The 23,151-nt window shown below is 38.1% G+C and overlaps 2 long non-coding RNA genes across 3 annotated transcripts; both read right to left on the bottom strand.

The window, feature by feature from the left end:
• Positions 1 to 3,223: 3,223 nt before the first annotated feature.
• LOC117274462 (uncharacterized) lies at positions 3,224 to 5,971 on the bottom strand. Its single transcript, XR_011408111.1, has 3 exons — positions 5,788 to 5,971; positions 5,608 to 5,692; positions 3,224 to 3,483 (listed from the first exon to the last, which is right to left on the bottom strand). It is a non-coding gene; the product is annotated as an uncharacterized lncRNA (long non-coding RNA).
• An 11,908-nt stretch (positions 5,972 to 17,879) lies between these two features.
• Positions 17,880 to 20,877, bottom strand: LOC117274463 (uncharacterized). Of its 2 annotated transcripts, none has more exons than XR_004504562.2 (2): positions 20,760 to 20,877; positions 17,880 to 18,539 (listed from the first exon to the last, which is right to left on the bottom strand). It is a non-coding gene; the product is annotated as an uncharacterized lncRNA (long non-coding RNA). The 2 variants fall into 2 exon arrangements; XR_004504561.2 differs by having other exon boundaries at positions 17,880 to 18,528; positions 20,760 to 20,821.
• Between the last annotated feature and the right edge of the window lie 2,274 nt (positions 20,878 to 23,151).

Below are 23,151 nucleotides of genomic sequence, written 5' to 3'. Positions count from 1 at the left end.
TTGACTCAATAATGTCAAATATTGCTAAAGGAATCAATTACAATACATAAATTTAGGATTTTCACACTGTTCCCCAAAAGGTCAAAAATCGACCCCAGGCCCACTTGGTCAAAACCTGAGGTTCGGACCAAAATCCATTTTCCCATTCACCCCCGAACTCGATTATGTATTTAGTTTCGGAATTCGACCTCAATTTGAGGTCTAAATCCCTAATTTGCAAAAGCCCTCAATTCTTCCTAAATCCCTAGTTTTCTACTATGGAAGAACAAAGATTAGGGCTAGAAATTAATGTGTGATGTTAGAAATAGAAGAAAATGAGTTAAAGTGTACAAACCTATGAATTGGTGGTGAGTTTTCCCTTCATAATCGCCTCTCGGCCGAGCTCTAATGAAGAGTTTATGAAAAATGGAAGAAATCCCATTTTGGGACTGTTTTATATTGAGTACATGAGATTAGTTGTGCTCATACTACACTTTGCACTTCGTGTGTAGATCTAGGTATATCTGGACGTGGTGATTGCTAGATCGGTGTCGGTACCAGTATTTGGAGACTTCAAGGTAGCTTCTTTGTCGTCCACAGACCTTGGCTCTCTTTCTTTTATTTTTCTTTATTACTATTCTATTGTCCAGACAGTTGTACTAAGGATTTGGCTTATATTTTGATACTCAGTAGTGCTCATGTACTCGTTGACACAAAATTTAGGGATGGTTGTATCAATATTGTTATTGTTTTCATTAGTTAGGTATGATATTTCAGCGGTTAAGTTTATTAAACCATATTTTATTCATATGCATAGTGTTATGTGGCTATTGGCTTGCCTAGAAAGTAGTGTTAGGCACCCTCGCAGCTCCGGTAGGAATTGGATCGTGATAAGTTGGTATCAGAGCACTAAGTTGCTTAGGTCTCATGAGTCATGAGCAGGTTTAGTAGAGTCTTACGGATTGGTATGGAGACATCTTTACTTATCTTCGAGAGGTTACAGAACCGTTAGGAAACTTCACTTTCTTGTATTCTTGTTGTGCGGATTTGTTATTTCGAAGTTTGAAACTTGACTCTTCTATTCTCTTACATATGGTGAGGACACGTACGACCAGATCAGGCGAACGGCTATAGTACCACCAGTTAGGTCTACGAGAGGTCGGGGCCGCGGTAGAGGCCGAGGTGTGGCTCGTACTACAGACAGAGTAGCACCTATAGAGCCACCAGTTACTCCAGCTGAGGATCAAGCACCAGATGTTATTGAGCCAGTGGGACTAGCCCAGGCACTGGCAATGCCCATAATTATTCCTGGCCTTCAGGAGGCCTCAGCCCAGATTTTGATTGTATGCACGAGCCTGGCGCAGACGGTTTTGGTTCTAGCTGCACGAGTCACCTCACAGGCTGAGGGAGGCTCCCAAACTCATGCCGCATGTACGCCTGAGCAGCTAGCTCAGGGACTTCAAACACCAGGGGTGTTACCATTTCAGCCGATTACTACTGCTCGGGCCGAGGTTGGCCCACCTATGAGTGATGGGGAGAAGAAGAGATTAGAGTGGTTTAGGAGGCTTAAGCCTCAAGAGTTCAGTGGAGTATATTAGAGGATGCTCAAGATTTTCTAGATAGGTGTCAGCGGATTCTTTGCACAGCATGTCTTTTAGACCAGTGGGATTGCATTCACCATATTTCAGCTAACAGGGGAAGCCTACAGACTGTGGCAAGATTATTAGTTGAGCAGGCTTGCCGCTGCAGCACCACTTACGTGGTATGAGTTCTCAGTTCTCTTCTTAGATAAGTTTGTTTCCCACACTCGAAGAGAGGAGTTGCTTAGGCAGTTTGAGCAACTGCTCTAGGAGGGTATGACAGTGACTCAGTATGAGATGAGATTTGCAAACTTGGCTCGTCATGCAGTATGGTTGGTTCCTATTGAGAGATAGAGAGGATCAGGAGGTTCATTGATGGCCTCAACTATGTCCTACGCTTCAATTTGGCGCGAGAGGCCGAGACAGATATTAGGTTTGACCAGGTGGTCGAGATCGCTAGGCGTTTTGAGCAGGTTCATAGTCTTGAGCGCAAGGAGCGGGAGGGCAAGAGGCACCGTGGTTTAGAAGGTTTCGCCGATACTTCATATGGAGGCCAGTCACATCACAACATAGGTCATCCTTTCAGGCCCGCTCACATGGCTTGTCCGGTCATCGTGGTGCATCAACTAGCCATGGTTCAAACAGTGCTCGTGTGGTTCAGTTATCATTCAGTGCACTCCCAGCTCAGAGTTCGCCCCGTGCTCCATTAGATCAAGGTTTGTCAGTACCGGGTTCTTCCAGAGGTTATTCTAGTTCTCGAGGTCCAGTTCAGGCTCCGCAACCATCCCTAGATCAAGGTTTCTTCAATGCGGGGAGTTGGGGCATATGAGGAGGTATTGTCCCCGTCTTACCGGAGGTCCCGTTTAGCAGAGAGGTCAGGCTATGACTCCCACACCAGTTACTACACCACCCGTTCGGCCAGCTCGGGGTGGGACTCAGGCATTTCGAGGCCACCCTCACTAATACAAAAAAGACCTTTAGTGGCAATACAAAACTGCTTTAGCGAAAATAACCATTAGTGTTTTGCCACTGATGCTGGGGTCGGCAAAGCCTTTAGCGGCTTTTCTCACAAAAGCTGGTAAAAGGTATGGTTTATTGTCGCTAAAAATTATTATCTGTAACGGCATTTGTTTGCGGCAATTATAATGGCTACTAAATCCAATCCAAAACGGCTAACTATACTTCTTTAGTATCTATTTTTATAGCCTCTAAATTCAAAATAATTACCGCTAAAAGTTCGCATCTCTAACGGTAATTGTTTGCGACAATTATAGTGGCTACTAAATCCAATCCAAATGGCTAATTATACTTCTTTAGCATCCATTTTTGTAGCCGCTAAACTCAAAATAATTATTTTAGCAATTATTTTATGGCAATTAAAATGGCCATAGTATCCCATCTTAAAACATATTAGTTTGCCTTTTTAACTTCCATTAATGGCTAATATATTTAACTAATCTTCCGCTAAAAGTCAATATCTTCAATGACAATTATTTTACATCAATTATAACGACTGCAATATCCCTTGTGAAAACATCTTAATTTACCCGTTTATTGTCCATTTTTATAGTTGTTATATCAAACTAATTAGCGTTAAAAGTTACAAGCGATAATAGCAATAATTTATCTACAATTAATAATAGTTACTACATTTGTATAGAATATGACCCAAATAATAAAATATATTAATATTAATTTACAAAACATAATATATCTCATTAAATCTTAACAAACAAAAGAAAGTACTAATCAAAAATATTAATACCACAGTAACTTAAAACATAAAAATATATTGTTTGGACTAAATAGCTAATGTCATCATATTACTAATCCAGACGAATGATGGTCTTCAAATGATTTCCGCAACTCTTCATCATTTTGAAATCTTCCAACCGCTAAATTATCGAACATCAGACTGTATGACCTAAAATTATAAAATAACCGTGTTAAAGGATAAAGTATAATATGAAACAATATCTTGAAGATTCCATCACTGTTAGATTTTGTCAGCCAACTCCCTCACCTAACATCTATAAGCAGAAACAACTAGATTTTTTTGATCGTGCATAACGAAGAACGATGGTCAAGCCTCAGCTATTATTTGAACATCAATGGCTTCATATATCAGATTGATAGATTTGGAATTTACAGTCCTATTCCCTTAATAAACTAGCTCTTCATGAGGATTCTCTAGAGGGACAAATGGATGAAAAACTCGAATGATGCAGATGTGAATGGGGAAAAGGTAAACTGAGTAACTCTAAACTTATCCATTAACATCTGGAATGACTAAGTCACAATTGCAGAGTTAAGGTTGTTTTGAGAATAGTATGCGGTGTATACCTTGGATTCCATTATACAAGAAAAAACCAAAGAAAGTTCTGTAGACATCAACCATTGTTCTTGTCTGATAAATAACTTTAGCACAAAGGTCTAGAAAGAAGAAACCAAAATCAAGACTCAATGAGACATGTTGTTGACGAACAAAATGGACTGATGTTCCTGTTGATCGTGCCTTAGCTACGATATTTTTCAATTAGTTAGTCCAAAGTGCCTGGCATTGATGCGATATGCATTGAGGGCGCATGTTTGTGTTTCTGATTCAAGAATATATAGAAGAATACCAATTACTGAAGAAAACAAATAATATTTATTTTGGTTGTTGAGCACTTTATTTGAACCAATAGAAGAAGCGGAGTATCAAAACTACTACGGAGCTGAGCATAATAGTCTAGTTGGGAATTGAATTTAAAGTAGAGTCTCTCAACTTTACAACCTATGTTATGTTAGTATAACCTGGAAATAGGTCTTTGAAAAGTTTCACTATTCTCCAGTTTATATTTGTGCAGGTGTCTGGTATGGCAGTTTTAGAAGACTGTCTTTGTTTGGTAGTGGTACAGTGGCATCAGCTGATATTGAAGCAACAAATGCTATAGGCAAGACTTCAATTTTGAAAGGATCGGAATTAAATGATCAACCATTTATTGCATCTGTTGAACCAGCGAAAAAATTAGTTATGGTGGAGAAGCACGAACAGGAGATACGAGTGGAAGATCCCAAGTGCAATGAGCAAACTGCTAAGCTAGGCACGAACACTTATCATATTGTAGTTACACGTGATGGAGAGGTGAATTTGGGTGAGGTCGTTGCTACAATATATGGGCAAAATTCTAAGGATCAGGGCCAGTATACTAATGACGTAAAAACAACTATTGTAACAGGTACACTAAATGCAGCTGCTACTGTTGAAGCTGGTGGACAAACAACTTGTTTGGAAGCTGCATCTGTTAATGTTGAGGACCAGGACCACATTTCAAATTCATATAATGGTGAGGGATTATATAGGAGTGCAGCTGGGGTGGATTAGACACTGGTGGTAAGCCTGGTAGATGACCTTACCACCAGTGTCCAATCCACCCCAATCCAGGACCACATTTCAAATTCATCTAATGGTGAGGGATTACATAGGAGTGCAACTGGGGTGGATTGGACACTGGTGATAAGGTCACCTACCAGGCAGAGTACAACTCCAAACCTGAGGAAACAGTAACGGAAATCTGCAACCTATAGCAAATGGTTTGTCACTAGTAATAAGTAGAACAACCTCCCACAAATTTCCATACTCTGCAACCTATAGAAAACATGTTTAGAACCTAACTAGGTGTATAGATGTGGATCACTCCATTAATAGGGATGTACATAGTATATTTTAAGAAAACCATTATCAAAAATTTAATTAGAACTAAAAACCTATCAAAAAGAAAAACTTAAATGGCACAAAGCTAATATATTTAAATCTGTTTCTACTTTCTTTCCTTGTTTACAAGAAGGAAACTCCTAGGCGGGCTGTAATAGAAATGTTCAACACATGCTAGTATGTATTGTACTTTTAAAAATTATCACAACCTTTGCGACATCAATAACAGTGAGAAAAAGAAATATATAAAAGCAAGAAACATCCATGGTAAGCCCAAATACAGCAACAAATTAATAAAAATCGAAGGAGGAAAACTCAAACAGTAGCGACGAAGGACAATGAGAGTAGTACCATCAGAAGGTTAAGCATTTTCAGCAACACTAGGTATTCTTGATGTTTGTGGTACTTGTTCATATCCACTATTAGCGTCGGGGATCTAATAAATATTAACATGTTAGATAACAATACATTTATATGATTATAATTTCATTAAAAATATCTAAAGTCTATGAAATGGAGTTACATGTTCACCTAAGGTGCCATTGCTACTTTGAGGCATAGATGCATTAGGAGAATATTTGCGCATTAATTGTCTCATTTGGAGTAATTTCGATTGCATCTTCTCCTGACTTTGTTTCATCATATTTATTTCTTCATTTTGTGTCTCTTTTAACTCGATTATCTCCTGTTCTAACCTTTGTATAACCTCATTAGAAGATTCATTTGCAGCAATATTTTCTAAAGAAGACCTACTACCCCATATAATAGAAGGAGTTGGACCAAGTTCTAAACCACAAACATACCTACTTTTTTTATTTTCCAACATCTGAAAATACACATCGCTTTCCCAAGAAACACTATGAGGAGGTTGCTCAATATATCTCTCACTATTGCCCATCCTTTCATTTATCATTTCCTGATTATAAAATACACAATAAATCCATTTTGGAATTCATGAATAGGAAAAAATGCACATTGTTTGAAGAAGTCATCAAACCAAACAAATAAAAGAATGAATAAATCTTATGATTGTCTTAGCAGAATCATCATCCAGTCACCTACCATCCTTACGTTTTTTATGAGTTAATATGAAAATTTATGCTCGTCTAGATTCTATCTCGTTTACAACCTAATATAATAAAAATGATATCATATATGCATGATAAAAAAAGTTTAAAATATTATAGTTTTTAATTTTCACAGGTTTAACTGCTCATTCATCATGGTGGCAATACTTTTGGATCCTCCTATGTGAGGCCTCATTTTCTTGGCCCTATTGTTTCTATTTGCTTGTGTACATCTACGTCATTGAAACATTAAAATGATATCTTATAAATTATAAATATAAATTGAGCATAACAAAACTCAACGCTATAAAAATGATCTAGGAGAATTTTGAAGGTTGATACCTTAGCATTATGAGAAAGCCAATAAGAGGCAAGACCACTCCATTGATCCCTCGGTATGCGACTTGGTCTATTTTTTAGCAAAGCATCTTTAGTCTTATATTTTTGCGCATACTCACCTTTTAATTCGCACTTGTAATCTTTCCATTTCTTTTCTAGTGACTTTAAGATCCACGCTTCTCCACATTTTGGGATAAAGAACTTCTTCTAAAAGAATAAAAGCCAACATTTAGAAGATAATATGATGTATAAAAGATAGAGCATGTTCACAAAATCCACCAATTTCTTCTTTTCCTCGTTGTCAAAATTTCTCCAATCATCTATATGTAGAGGTGTTAGTTCTGGAGTTCTGGCAATAATTCCTAGAAAGTTAGCAAGTTGTCGACCCTCTTTCCCAATATCTTGGTTACGATTATTAAACGACACATCAATTGTCTTCCCCGACGGAAGTTTCCAAATATCTTTCAGTAAAGAAGGCCCTCGAACCTTTTTTGCTTCTGAATTACCTATAATGAAAAAGATTTGAATCATCTGATGACATCAAGAATCCTAACTCCAGATACTTTAATATTACGCTACTGAAAGAGACTAGCAAAGCATGAATATTACTATAAATGTCACAACAATGTCAAGAAATTACAACAAAGTGCTCATATTGGAACTAAAGTTAAGGCCGTAGGAAATCAAGAACAATCACATGAAAGGAAGCAAGCATCATATGTTTCTATCCCAACATCCCATAATTCATTTAACTCTTCTATTAAAGATTACAAAAATACATCAATATTATTGCCATGCGCTTTTGGTCCAGGAATAAGTAAGGACAAAATGAAGAACTCTTGTTTTGTAATGACCCGACCTGTCGTTTTGAGAATTAGTATCTTGTTCGGTGGCTTAAGGTCTCGAGTAGCTTCATGTTATGTATTATTACTTGCATGTATGGTCGAGTTCGGCTTTTCAGACGATTCAGGAATGATTTGGAAGAACCATTCTTGTTTTAAAAGTTTAAGTTAAAAGAGTCGATCAAAGTTTGACTTTTGTGAATACGACTTCAGAATGGTATTTTGATGATTCCAATAGCTTCGTATGATGATTTTGGACTTAGACGTGTGTACGGATTTGGATTCGGAGGTCCGTAGGTTGATTTGATGTATTTTGGCGAAAATTGGGAAGTTGAAGGTTTGGAAGATAGAGAGGTTTGACCGGGAGTCGACTTTGTTGATATCAGATCTAAATTTTAATTTTAGGAGTTGGTATAGCTTTGTTGTGTCATTTAGAACTTGCATGCAAAATTTGACTTCATTCCGGGTTGATTTGATATGATTCGGCGCGAGTTGTAGAAGTTAAAAGTTCATAAGTTCATTAAGTTCGATTGAGATGCGATTCATAGTTTTAATGTTGTTTGATGTGATTTGAGGCCTCGAGCAGGTCCACTTTATATTTTTGGACTTATTGGTACGTTCTGACGGGGTCCCGAGGGGCTCAGGTGAGTTTCAGATAGGTTTGGGTTGTGTTGCGCTCGTTTTTTATGTTTCGGCTTCGTTTCTTTGAGAATAAATGGTATCACATTAAGAAAATAAGCTCCAATTTTTGATTTTATTGAAGCATTAGATCCGTATTGTAATTACGGAGCCATAACAAAATGAATCGTCAAATTTGGACATCGTATGAGGAAGTTATGCTCATTTTAGTGTCGGAGAAGAGAGTTGGTGCTGGTGCTTCGCAGATGCGAAGTTGTATCCGCATCTGCGACCCTGCAGGTGCGAGAATTGGTCCGCAAAAGCGGAAATGACAGCTGGAAATGTGCAGGTGAAAATCTCTGTGTATAAAAAAATCAGACCGCGTTCTTTGGTATTATGAGCATATCTTGAGTTCTAGAGCTCCGATTGGGGTAATTTTTGCGGTGTTCTTCTCGTCATTTAATGGGTGTCAGTATCTAACTATAATTTTTGTATTTTAATAGATTATAGAAGTTCAATTTTGAACTAATCCATATTTTGATTGGAGAATTTTGGTTTTTGTTTTTATCAAAAACATTTTTAAAGAGAATAATTGAGTTTTGAACATCGATTCAGAGTCGGAATTGGATGAAATTAGTATGGTTGGACTCATAATTGAATGATTGTCAAAATATTTGAGTTTTATCGGGTTCCGAGGTACAAGCCCAGGGTTCACTTTTTGAGTTGTCTTTTTAGTTTTTATTAAAGATCCAAGCTTTATTATCCGTAGTTGTTTCCTATGATTTTATTTATGATATTAAGTTATTTTGGCTAGATTTGAGCCATCCGGAGGTTGTTTCATACGAGAAGGTCATTTTAAAGTATCGGTTTAGCTTCTTTGAGGTAAGTATCTTGCCTAACTTTATATGGGGGAACTACCCCTTAGGATTTGAGTCGTTTGTGCTAATTGTGTGATGTGAAAGCCGTGTATGCGAGGTAACGAATACGTACTCGGGATTATTTGTGGAAATTGACTGGGTTAGGCTCTTAGGCTTCTTTTCATGAATTTATTTGGAATTGTTAGCACATGTTATATATATCTTTTATTCGCCATGTCTACTATCACATGCTTTATTTGAAGTTGTTGTTACATGTCATATCCTTTATTTGTTGAGTTAGCTCTTATATGCTTTATTTGAAGTTGTTACCACTTTTATCATTATGTGATATCTTTTATTGTCGAGTTACTCTTAGTTGAAATTGTTGTACATGATATCATTTTGTTGCCGAGTTATTCTGATGCATTTAGATGTATTACTAGTTCGTGCCATATCTTTTTCATTGAGTTTATCCTTAAACAATTAAATAGAATTGAGGTTATCGAAAGCCATTAATCTATTTTAAATTGAAGTTGTGTTTAAAAAGGGTGTTGTTCCCTATGAGTTACTTTCCCGCTTGTTTTTTTTGTTATTGAGATTTTATACACATTGTGTTTGAGCCATGGGCTACCCGTTGTGAAAATATTTATATTGTTGGATTTTTGGAAAGGTTATGGCCTATGGGCACTTGTGTTATGAGTTGATACATCGTGTTGTTGTAATGTTAGCATTTGTGAATTGTTGTGTGGTTTGGTTGTTGTTGTGCAGAGTATAAGGGTGGCATTTCACCGTTATTGTTATGTGGGGCACAAGGGTGGCTTCTCACCGTTGTTGAATGTACGAAGTGATAAGGGTGGCTATTATGTTTTGTCAGGGCAGCGTGATACAGGGGCTATTATACGGAGTGATACGGGTGGCTATTATACAGAGTGATATGGGTGGCTATTATACGGAGTGATACAGGTGGCTATCAGAGAGATAATGGTGGCTAACGATATTGCCAGGTCAGAGTAATACAGGTGGCTATCATAGAGATAAGGGTGGCAATGTCAGGGATGAGGTATGATGTATTGGGGACATTGTGTTGGTGATTTTCGTATGATGGTGTGCTTTTCCTTGTGTCTGTCATACACCTTATGTGACTTGTTTTGTTACTTCGATGAGCTATTCGATGTCATTGATATTACTTGTTGACTGGGGCTGCAGTAGTACACTCGCACAAGCATACACCGTAGCATGCCACTTATACTAGCTCAGGAGTATAAAACTTAACATTTATTGATCATGCCCATGTATTCCTGTATTATCCGTCTATATGTTGCTATCGAGCATGTGACCATACCGGGCAGAATATAATTGTGAGCCTGTGACCATGCCAGGCAGATTGTGATTGTGAGCCTATGACCATTCCGGGTGAATTGTGATTATAGGCCTGTGACCATGACAGGCGGATGGTGGGTTGAGACCCGTGACTTGTGACTATGAAATGAGGTATCACGAAGTGATTTCCTTGTGAATCTTATGTTATAACGGCTTGATTAATTGTTGTCCTTTGTGTTGCTTATTTGGTTTTAATGGTAATTTCATGGTGTTCTTATTGCTTTACTGTTTATATCATATGTTGATTTTGTTGCCTTTTACTGATTTCTGCTTTCCATTATTAGTTTTATATTTCTATACTTTACAGGTTATTTTGTCTAGTGAGTGTCTTGACTGTACCTTGTCAATACTCTACCGAGGTTAGTCTTGATACTTACTGGGTACTGACCGTGGTATACTCATACTACACTTTTGCTTATTTTTGTTTAGAGCCACGTATTTGAGATATCAGACTCGGGCGGAGTCAGCTTGTTGATCGTGAGAATTCAAGGTAGAGTTGCTTGATCGTCGCAGTCCATTGGAGTCCTTTCCTTATATTGTACTGCCGGTTGTTATTTGAACAATATCTTATTTCGATCCTTGATATCATTCGATGTATTCAGCTAGAGTTCGTGACTCTGTATTATCAAATCTTGGGAGGTTGTTATAATCATTGCCGCATAGGCTTATTCCGCTTTTGTTTTGGTATTTCTTTTAAACTATGTTTCAAATTGTCATTGTAAAAACTGGCTTAATCGTTGTTAGTAATCGGCACGATGCCTGCGGTGGATAGCTTATACGAGTCACAAGCAAGTGTAGTAGAGTCTTGCGGATCGGTATGGAGACGTCTGTACTTATCTTTGAGAGGCTATGGAACTATTAGAAAGATTTCTTTTCTTTTATTCCTGTCATGCAGATTTGTTGATTTCGAAGTTTGAGCCTTTGTAACTCTATTCTCTCATAGATGGTGAGGACACACGCTATCGGATCAGCTGAGTAGTCACCCACTCCCCCTGCTAGGGTTGCGAGAGGCCGGGGTCGAGGTAGAGGCCAAGGAGGGGCATGCGCCACGACTAGAGCACCTGTCAGAGCAGCAGTTGAGGAGCCACCAATAGCTCCGGTTGGGGAACAGGCACTGGAGCCGCCTGTTGTTACCCACAGACTTCAGAAGACTTTAGCGCAGTTCCTGAGCATGTTTGGTACATTGGCTCAGGCGGGATTGATCTCTGTTGCATCAACTATTTCGCAGATTGGTGGAGGAGCTCAGACTCTCACCGTCTGTACTCTAGAGAAGCAAGCTCACATGGGTCAGGTTTTGGGTGTGGTGCGGGTATAATCTATTATTCCGGTTCAGCATGAGGTCGGGCCAGGTGCATCAGAGGAGCAGGAGAAGAGGCTTGAGAGGTTCAAAAGGTATAGTCCACCTAAGTTTAGTGGCACAACTACCGAGGATGCACAAGGTTTTCTAGAGAAGTGTCACTGTATTCTTTGCACCATGGGTATTGTGGAGGTGAGCATAGTTGCTTTTACTACATTTCAGCTGTCGGGAGCAGCGTATCAGTGGTGTCAGGTTTATGAGGAGGGTAGACCAGCCGATGCAACACCACCGACTTGGGCTCAGTTTTCAGAGATGTACTTGAGGGAGTTTGTTCCCCATATCCTCCGGGATGCGTGCCATATAGAGCTTGAGCAGCTACGTCAGGGCACCAAGATGGTGTTAGAGTATGCCATCAAGTTCAGTGAGTTATCCCGTCATGCGCCTACTTTGGTTTCTACAGTTAGAGAGCGAGTCCACAGATTCATTGTGGGGCTCAAGTATGATCTTAGATCCTGCATGGCTTAAGAGTTGCAAACTGATACTCCATTTCAGCAGGTGGTGGAGATTGCCAGGATGTTAGAGCGTATTCGGGGTGAGGAGAGGGAGGATAAGGAGACCAAGAGGTCTCGAGCTTCTGGAGGGTTCATTGGATTATACTCTTTAGTTATGACCTATCGTGGTAGAGGCTGGGGCAGTCCCAGTCCAGTCCGCACTTCAGACTACTCGTGGTGTTCCAATTGGTCAGGGTACTCATGTGGGGCAGTCATCTTTTAGTGCACCACCGACACAGGGTTCCTACAATGATTATTTCAGTTATCCGGCAGATACTCAGTACGAACAGCCACGCCTGCACAGAGTTTGTTATGAGTGTGGTGATACTAGGTATATCATGAGAGAATATCCCAGACTTGGGAGAGGTGGATTTCATCAGAGCACTCAGGCTATGGGCTCCATTCCATTTGCTAATCCACTTGCACAGTCAGCTAGAAGTGGAGGACAAGCGGGTAGAGGGTGCCCTAGAGGGGGAGGCCCAGCCCGTTGATATGCTTTTCGTGGTATGGATGAGGCTACTACCCCAGATGGTGTCGTTATAGGTATGGTTTTGATTTGTCATAGAGGAGCATCGGTCTTATTGTGATCTGGTTTTATATATCGGTGTGAGTCCTCCTAACTTGCTTCATATATGGGTGAGTTTTGTGATTCTTGTACTCTGCTTATGTGTTTACCTCTGTTGAGAGATTTTATAACGGTAGCCCGTGTCTATCGTTTTGTTTTATTCACTATTGAGAGCTATGAAACTAGAAGGGACTTTCTGATACTCGTTACAATAGGTTTTGATGTGATCTCTTGATAGTTTAGTTATGATTTGTGATTTAGGTGCTCTACCGGTAAGGGAAGTTTGTTACATATTGTGATTTTTTCGCGGAATTTAGTTAGTGGAAGGTATCGGCTGGTGTGAGGTGCATTCTACTTGTGATTCAGAGTTTAGAATGAGATCCTCACATTTTCATGTGGTTTGATATATTTGAACCGAGCTACGTACCGTGGTGGAGTGATATTAGGATGAGATCCTTATGATTAGTTCATATGATTTGATTCTTCTTTGTCGGACGTGTTTGATAGTTTTATCATGTGTTTCTATTTCCATATTCAGCCATATACGCATTGTGCTTATTCGATTTAGCTTGCGAGGTATGTGCCCAGGTGGCATTGGGCGTGACTTATTGATTTGAGTGAATGGTCATGAGATCTTCATGTTTCTTGCATCGTTGTCAGTGTTGTGAAGGTTTGGAACATGGTTCTAGCTGATATGAGGTTAATTGTCGGTCCTAGATTTGATTATGGGCAGCTATGGTGGTCAGAAATATTGTTATGGGCATATGTGTGATGTGTCACGTCGTGGGGTTGTACCTTGTGGGTGTAGGTATGAGTTGTTGCAGCTGGTTGAGGCTGATACCGTGTGTTGATATGGGAATCAGGTCTTTGGGAAATGATGAGATGGGAAAATTTTGGTTCTAAGGTTTATCGGTGTGGGTGGAATGATTAACCTCAGTTGAGATAGTGTTTTCGGGCCTATATTGTTTGGAGTGACGTGGGATCACCCGCGAGTATATGTATAGTGAGTTCATTCAGTGATTTGATGGATTCAGAATGGTTCTTGGCATGTTCGAGGACAAATATTTGTTTAAGAGGGAGATAATATAACGACCCAACTGATCTTTTTGAGAATTAGCGTCTCGTTCGGCGGCTTAAGGTCTCGAGTAGCTTCATGTTATGTATTATTATTTGCGTGTGTGATCGAGTTTGGTTTTTCGGATGATTCAGGATTGATTTGGAAGAACCATTCTTGTTTTAGAAATTTAAGTGAAAAGTGTTGATCGGAGTTTGGCCCTTGTGAAGACTACTCCGGAATGATGTTTTGATGATTCCAATAGCTTCGTATGGTGATTTTGGACTTAGGCGTGTGTACAAATTTGGATTCGGAGGTCTGTAGGTTGATTTGATGCATTTTGGCAAAAATTGGGAAGTTGAAGGTTGAGAGGTTTGACCTGTAGTTGACATTTTTGACATCGGGTCCAAATTTCAATTCCGGGAGTTGGTATAGCTCTGTTGTGTCATTTAGAACTTGCATGCAAAACTTGACTTCATTGCGGGTTGAATTGATATGATTCGACGCGAGTTGTAAAAGTTGAAAGTTCATTAAGTTCGATTGAGATGCGATTTATAGTTTTAATATTGTTTGATGTGATTTGAAGCCTCGAGCAGTTCCGCGTTATGTTTTTGGACTTATTGGTACGTTCAAACGGGGTTCCGAGGAGCTCGGGTGAGTTTCAGATAGGTTTGGGTTGTGTTGCACTCGTTTTTGATGTTACGGCTTCGTTTCTTCAAGCATAAATGGTACCACATTAAGAAAATGAGCTCCAATTTCTACTTTTATTGAAGAATTAGATCCATATCATAATTACGGAGCCATAGCAAAAAGAATCGTCGAATTTGGACATGGTATGAGGAAGTTATGCTCATTTTAGTGTCGGAGAAGAGAGCTGGTGTTGGTGCTTCGTAGATGCGAAGTTGCGGGTGCGAGAAATGGTCCGCGAAAGCGGAAATGACAGTTGGAAATGCGCAAGTGCGGATTTTGTGTCGCAAAAGCAAAAATCCCTGTGTATAAAAAAATCAGACCGCATTCTTTTGGTATTTTGAACATATCTTGAGCTCTAGAGCTCCGATTGATGTGAAATTTGTGGCTTTCTTCTCGTCATTTAATGGGGGTCAGTATATAGCTATAATTTTTGTATTTTAATATGATTACAGAAGTTCATTTTTGAATTAATCCATATTTTGATTGGAGAATTGAGGGTTTTTATCAAAAACTTTTTTAAAGAGAATAATTGAGTTTTGAACATCGATTCAGAGTCAGAATTGGACAAAATTAGTATGGTTGGACACATAATTGAATGGGTTATCGAAATATTTCGGTTTTATCGGGTTCCGATGTGCAAGTCCAAGGTTGACTTTTTAAGTTGTCTTTTTAGTTTTATTAAAGATCAAAGCTTTATTATCCGGAGTTGTTTCCTATGGTTTTTATTTATGATATTAAGTTATTTTAGCTAGATTTGAGCCGTCTGTAGGTTATTTCATACGAGAAGGTCATTTTAAAGTATCGGTTTAGCTTCTTTGAGGTAAGTATCTTGCCTAACTTTGTGGGGGGGGAACGGGGATTGAACTACCTCTTAGGATTTGGGTCGTTTGTGCTAATTGTATGATGTGAAAGTCGTGTACGCGAGGTGACGAGTACGTACTCGGGATTATTTGTGGAAATTTACTGGTTTAGACTCTTAGGTTCTTTTCATGTATTTATTTGTAATTGTTGGCACATGTTATATCTTTTATTCGCCATGTCTACTATCACATGCTTTATTTGAAGTTGTCGTTACATGTCACATCCTTTACTTGTTGAGTTAGCTCTTATATGCTTTATTTGAAGTTGTTACCACTTTTATCATTATGTGATCTCTTTTATTGTTGAGTTACTCTTAGTTGAAATTGTTGTACATGATATCCTTTTGTTGCCGAGTTATTCTCATGCATTTAGATGTAGTACTCGTTCGTGCCATCTCATTTTCATTGTTAGCCTAATTCATACACTAGAACCCAGAGTTTGCCATTTTACATAGATACTTTAACTATTGAGTAAAACCTTAAATAATTAAATAGAATTGAGGTTATCGAAAGCCATTAATCTATTTTAAATTGAAATTGTGTTTAAAGAAGGTGTTGTTCCTTGTGACTTACTTTCCCGCTTGTTTTGTTATTATTGAGATATTATACACATTGTGTTTGAGCCGTGGGCTATTTGTTGTGAAAATATTGATATTGTTGAATTTTTGGAAAGGTTGTGGCCTATGGGCACTTGTGTTATGAGTTTATACGTCATGTTGTTGTGATGTTAGCATTTGTGAATTGTTGTGTGGTTTGGTTATTGTTATGCGGAGTATAAGGGTGGCATTTCACTGTTGTTAAATGTACCGAGTAATAAGGGTGGCTATTGTGTTATTGTCAAGGCGGAGTGATACGAGTGGCTATTCTACGGAGTGATATGGGTGGCTATTTAATGGAGTGATATGGGTGGCTATTCTACGGAGTGATACGGGTGGCTATCAGAGAGATAAGCGTTTCTAACGATATTATCAGGGCGGAGTAATACAGGTGGCTATTAGAGAGATAAGGGTGACAATGTCCGGGATGCTGTGTGATGGCTTGGAGACATTGTGTTTGTGATTTCCGTATGATATTGTGCTTTTCCTTGTGTCTATCATACACCTTACGTGACTTGTTTTTCGTTGCTTCAATGAGCTACTCGATGTCATTGATATTAGTTGTTGATTGTGGCTGCAGTAGTACACTCGCACAAGCATACACTGTAACATACTACTTATACTAACTCAGGAGTATGAAACTTGACATTTATTGATCATGCCCATGTGTTCTTGTATTATCCGTCTTTATGTTTCTATTGAGCTTGTGACCATACCTGGCGGATTGTGATTGTGAGCCTGTGAACATGCCGGGCGGATTATGATTGTGAGCTTGTGACCATGCCGGGCGAATTGTGATTATGGGCCTGTGACCATGACGGGCGGATTGTGATTGTGAGCATGTGACCACGCTGGACGGACTGTGAATGTGAGCCTGTGATCATGCCGGGCGGATTGAGATATTGGCACGTGAGTTGTCCATGAGTTTGTGATTCGAGATGCGGGCATGAGGTGCCGTCAGTACATGATGGTGGGTTGAGACCCGTGACTTGTGACTATGAAATGAGGTATCACGAAGTGATTTCATTGTGAATATTGTGTTAGAACAGCTTGATTAATTGTTGTCCTTTGTGTTCCTTATTTGGTTTTAATGGTATTTTCATGGTGTTATTATTGCTTTACTGTTTATATCATATGTTGATTTTGTTTCCATTTACTGATTTGTATTTTCCATTATTAGCTTTATATTTCTATACTACACAGGTTGCTTTGTCTAGTGAGTGTCTTGGCTGTACCTCATCACTACTCCACCGAGGTTAGTCTGGATACTTACTGGGTACCGACCGTAGTGTACTCAAACTGTACTTCTGCATATTTTTGTGAAGAGCCACGTATTGGAGATATCAGACTCGGGCGGAGTCAGATTGTTGATTGTGAGTATTCAAGGTAGAGCTGCTTGGTAGTCACAGTCCCTTGGAGTCCTTTCCTTATATTGTACTGCCGGTTGTTATTTGAACAATATTATTTCGATACTTGAGATCATTCCATGTATTCAGCTAGAATTCGTGACTCTGTATTACCAAATCTTGGGAGGTTGTTAAGATCATTGCCGCGTAGGCTTATTCCGCTTTTTTTTTTCGATATTTATTTTAAGCTATGTTTCAAATTATCATTGTTAAAACTGGCTTAATCGTTGTCAATAATCGACTTATCTAGTCTTAGAGACTAGGTGGCATCACGACGCATGCGGTGGATTTTTGGGTTGTGACATGTTTTACGCACATCCATGGTGGAAGATTGTATGGCGTTAAAACCATTGTCCATGTACTGTGTACAATTCGCATTGTGCCAAATGAATTAAACCCATCAGAAGCTAATCCTAGGAGCACATTGCGAGGATCTCCAGCAAATTCAGGATATTTACTATCAAAATTTTTTCAAGCTTCAGAACAGAAATCTGCAGGATGTTGTAAAACTCCATCTTTATTGCGCTCTTCATGATTCCATTGCATTTCTTTAGAAGTTTTTGAAGACATAAACAGTCTCCGTAGCCTTGGTTTTAAAGGAATATACCTTAGGACCTTGGCTGGAATTTTTCTAGCATCATTTTTCCATCTAAAAGCCCTACAAAGCAAACTCTTTTCTAAAAAGCATGCAATCGTTGGGACAAGCATGAATATTTTCATACTTTAGGCTCAAGCCTTCAACTATCTTTTTGGTCTCATAGAAAGAAGGAGGCAACTTTTCTCCTTCAGGCAGCGCATCTTTCAATAGTCCAAGTAAAGAATTAAAAGATTCATTTGACCATTTGAATATGTATTTTATAGGATACATATGCAGCAAAAAGGACAGTTTGCTAAACTTCTTACATCCAGGATATAGTTCTTCATTTGCCTCCTTCATGAGCCGTTCTAACTTATCCACCTCTGGATGAGGTTGATATCCAGATGGATGAGCAGTATTCTCTTGTACGTTTTGCTCCATGCCACCACTTTCACTAATGTCAGTATCCATGAACTGTGTAATACCTCCAAATGCATCATGTATAATTCCTCGCATATCATCACCTCTTGGAGTTGATTGGCTGCGATTATTTTCTCCAGCATTGTTTGATCCCTTTAGAGAGACTCCATGACAAAATCAAGAATCATATGACGGTATAATACCATTAATCACAAGATGATCATATGATGTAGCCTGATTTACTTGATGGATAAGCACACACTCCGTACACGGACATGCAATTTTTTTTCCACCTTGTTTTTTCAGAAAATGCATGATTTAAAAATTCCTCTACTCCATCTAAATATTCTTTACTAATTCTATCACAATACATCCGTCTTTTATTTCTAGGATTGTGCATGACGTTCAAGATATTCCTTTCTTTTCTATAATTACTGCAAGAGCTACAAATTCGTTAGTAAAAAGAATGAATTAATCAAAAAGGTAGTTCATAATAAAATAACCATCCTTTTAGTAGGTAATTCCATAGCTCAAAGATATCATTTTAACAATTGAAACTATCAAACATAAATCTGTTAAAACTATTATTTTGACAATTAAACTATCAAACAGTTAAACTATCTCTAATTTCTTCTATGATTTTCACATAATGGTTCAAATTCTTTTTAAGAATAGAATTATTAAACTTATAAATTATAATTCTTCTATGGTTTTCATATATTGGTTCATAAATCTTTTAAGAATAGAATTATTAAACTTATGTTTTATAGAAGAACCATATATCATATATTTTAAAATTTTCAAAACTTACTACTCCTATTTGTTGACTTTTCAGATATATACTCTATTTTTACCAATTTATTTTTAACTCTTTTTTTTATTGAGCGTCAGTTTAACTAGTTCTAAAGTAAATGGAATATAAGTTAGTTTATATATTAAAAGTATACAATTATAAATAAAAAAAGCCAATATAATTGCGATGAAATCATCCATCTAATGTTTCAGTTAAAGACTACTTAAACCAAACATGACAAGAAAGAGACAGAGTAAATAAACTTGAAAAATTCAACAGATTATGCAAAGCCTAAAAAGGTGTGGACGTTTTTAATAATACGACGACGATTGCAGTGACATGGGGTTACTACATTGGGCTGAATCGATTTGGAATATTTTGCTATTTATAAAATGATCATAGTCATCATAGAACAAACATGTAAATGGGAAAGGAATTTAACCAAAGACAACTTGCCAATTTTCACCATATTGGTTCATAAACTTTTTAAGAATATAATTATTAGACTTATAAATTATAAAAAAATTTAAGACTGGACATTCTGACTATAACTACCCAGAAACTAATGGGTACTGACTGTAGAAGAATTCTGAATATTGCTAACAGCCCAAGCTATTTCTTAACAAACGAATGAATTGTTGTAGTTGAGAGTTCTATTGGCTATTGAGCTTTTACATGTTGATAAGTAGCCTTAAGAAACATACAGAGTAACCAGTTCATAAAACAATACCAGAACAAAGGAGGAATCAATTCAATCAATTGACTATCAATCTAACATCAGCCTGATATCATAAACGACTTAACAAACACAGAAAAAAACTATACTTTCACAAATTCACAACCTAGTTAAAAATCTACAGTCAAACATGAACTCTTGAAATTAAAATTTCCTAAGAAAATATAAGTTCCTAAGATGAAATGCCTATCATATCATTATATGAATTCGAATAAGCTGCCATTCCTTACCATGATGACAGAAAAGAAACAAAAATATCACAGCTTGTTTAATTAGCTTATTTACTACATTAATGAAATTCTCTCTTAAGGATGGAATTCTATACTACTAGTCTAACTAAAACCTTAAATGTTCTGGTAAGTATAGGTTCATAATCATTTATAAATTACTACAGACATGCTATTTCTTTTAACTTAATAGCACAATAATTTGTAGATTATTCGTAATTGCTGCTCTAGCAAACCTCACACCTATGACATGAACCTTTAACATAGAAGAGAATAAGTCATGGCAGTAGTATATCACGCCAAAAATCATATATGAACTCATGACACAAATTAAAGGGCAAAAAAATATTATTTTAGGTTTAGTCTTAATCAATGGTTCACAAATAATAGGTTCGGACTTTTAACAACAAAAGTGTAATGAAATAAACAATTGAGCAGCATCAATCCATGTAAACAATCAAGCAGCATCAATCTATATAAATAATCGAGAAACATCAAGCATCAATCCACTGTAAATCAATCCATATAAACAATCGAGCGACATCAATCCAAAATCTACAACAAATTAATTGCAAGCAACCGATTTAATAGGGGAAGAAGAGAAGTTAACAGGGACGAGATAATTTACCTGGAAAAAGAATCGACGGGGACTATCGCATGCTGTTGACGCAACAACGATTTAGGTTTTTCTATGGCAGCGAAGGTATCAATTAAAGTAAATATGTTTTCCTAAACTTTTCTAATTGGAGGGAATCGATAATTCTGGTCCATAAATTGGAGGGGAAGATGTTTCTCTTTTTGTGCGGAGGGAAAAGTTAAAATAATAAAAAATTAATTTCAATTAGTAATTTTTAGTGGCAATTGTTTTTACTGCCGGTGAAAGGATATCTTTTACTAGCTAATGGTCACGTGCCGCTAATTTTTTGACTTAAAGAATTTATTAGCGACAATTGCCTTATTGCCACTAAATAATTGCCGCCAAAGGCTTTTTTTGTAGTATTGCCTAGAGGGGGAGGTTAATCAGGCTCGATGCTATGCTTTTACTAGCTAATGGTCAAGCTCGATGTTATGCTTTTTCCGCCAGGCCAGAGGCAGTTGCTTCTGACGCTATGATCACATGTATTGTTTCATTATTCCACAGGGATGCTTCATTATTATTTGATCCCGGTACCACTTATTCATATGTGTCATCATACTTTGCTCGTTATTTGAATATACCATGTGGTTCTTTAGTTATGCATGTTCATGTATCTATGCCGGTGAGTGATTCTATTATTGTGGACCGTGTGTATTGGTCGTGTGTGGTGACTTTTAGTGGGTATAAGATAAGAGTTGATTTTTTACTACATAGAATGGTTGATTTTGACGTGATTTTATGAATGGATTGGCTATCACCATGTCACGTTATTATGGATTGTCGAGCTAAAACCGTGATGTTGGCTATGCTGGGGTTGCGTAGGGTTGAGTGGAGGGGTTCTCTGGATTATGTTCCCAGCAGAGTGATTTCACATTTAAAGGCTCAACGGATGGTTGAGAAGGGATGTTTGACATATTTGGCCTTCGTGAGGGATGTTAGTATGTGGTAACTTTTGGTGGCTATAAGACCAGAGTTGACCTTTTACTACATAGAACAGTTGATTTTGACGTGATTTTAGGAATGGATTGGCTATCACCATGTCACGCTATTCTGGATTGTCACGCTAAATCGTGATGTTAGCGATGCTGGGGTTGCGTAGGGTTGAGTGGAGGGGTTCTCTGGATTATGTTCCCAGCAGAGTGATTTCACATTTAAAGGCTCAATGCATGTTTGAGAAGGGATGTTTGGTATATTTGGCCTTCGTGAGGGATGTTAGTGCTGATGTTCCTACCGTTGAGTCAGTTCTGGTAGTGAGAGACTTCCTAGATATATTTCTTACAGACCTGTCGGGCACGCCACCCGATAGGGATATTAATTTCAGTATTTATCTGGTGCCGGGCACTCAACCTATATCTATTCCACCATATCGCATGGAACCAACAAAACTGAAAGAGTTAAAGGAATAACTTCAAAAGTTTCTTGAAAAGGGCTTCATTAGGCCTAGTATGTCACCTTGAGGTGCGCTGGTCCTATTTTTGAAGAAGAAGGATGGTACTATGAGGATGTGTATTGACTATCGGCAGCTGAATAAAGTTGCAATTAAAAATAAGTACCCACTAGCGTGCATTGATGACTTATTTCACCAGCTTGAGGGTGCTAGAATATTTTTGAAGATTGATTTGAGATCAAGGTATCATCAGTTGAAGATTTGGGATTCTGATATCCTAAAGACGGCATTCAGAACCTACTATGGTCACGATGAGTTTCTTGTGATGTCTATTGGGCTGACCAATGCCCCAACAACTTTTCTGCACATGATGAATAGTGTGTTATAGTTGTATCTTGATTCTTTCGTCATAGTATTCATTGATGATATGTTTGTGTACTCACGCAGTTAGGAGGATCATGAGCAATATCTGAGGATTGTACTCTAAACTTTGAGGGAGAAGAAGCTATATGCTAAATTCTCCAAATGTGAGTTTTAGCTTGATTAGGTGGAATTATTGGGCAATGTGGTGTCTAGTGAGGGGATCAAGGTAGATCTGAAGAAGATTGAGAAAGTTCAGAGTTGTCCCAGACCGTCTTTAGCTACTAAGATTCGGAGCTTTCTTGGTTTGACAGGTCATTATCGCCGTTTTGTGGAGGGCTTCTCATCCATTACTGCACCTTTAACTAGATTGACCTAGATGGGTGCTTCTTTCAGCTGTTTTGATAAGTGTGAGGCGAGTTTTTAGAAGCTCAATACTGCATTAACAATAGCCCCAATGTTGGTGTTGCCTATAGGTTCGAGATGTTACACCGTGTATTGTGACGTGTCACGTATTGGTCTTGACACGGTGTTGATGCAGAACGGTAGGGTGATTGCCTACGAGTCTCGGCAGTTGAAGGTTTATGAGAAGAATTACCATGTGTATGATTTAGAGTTGGCATCTATTGTTCACGC

This window comes from Nicotiana tomentosiformis, chromosome 5 (genome assembly GCF_000390325.3).
Source record: "Nicotiana tomentosiformis chromosome 5, ASM39032v3, whole genome shotgun sequence".
NCBI classification, from domain to species: domain Eukaryota; kingdom Viridiplantae; phylum Streptophyta; class Magnoliopsida; order Solanales; family Solanaceae; genus Nicotiana; species Nicotiana tomentosiformis.
Note: the sequence above shows the minus strand (reverse complement) of the source record. Positions and strands in the feature narration are given on the sequence as shown.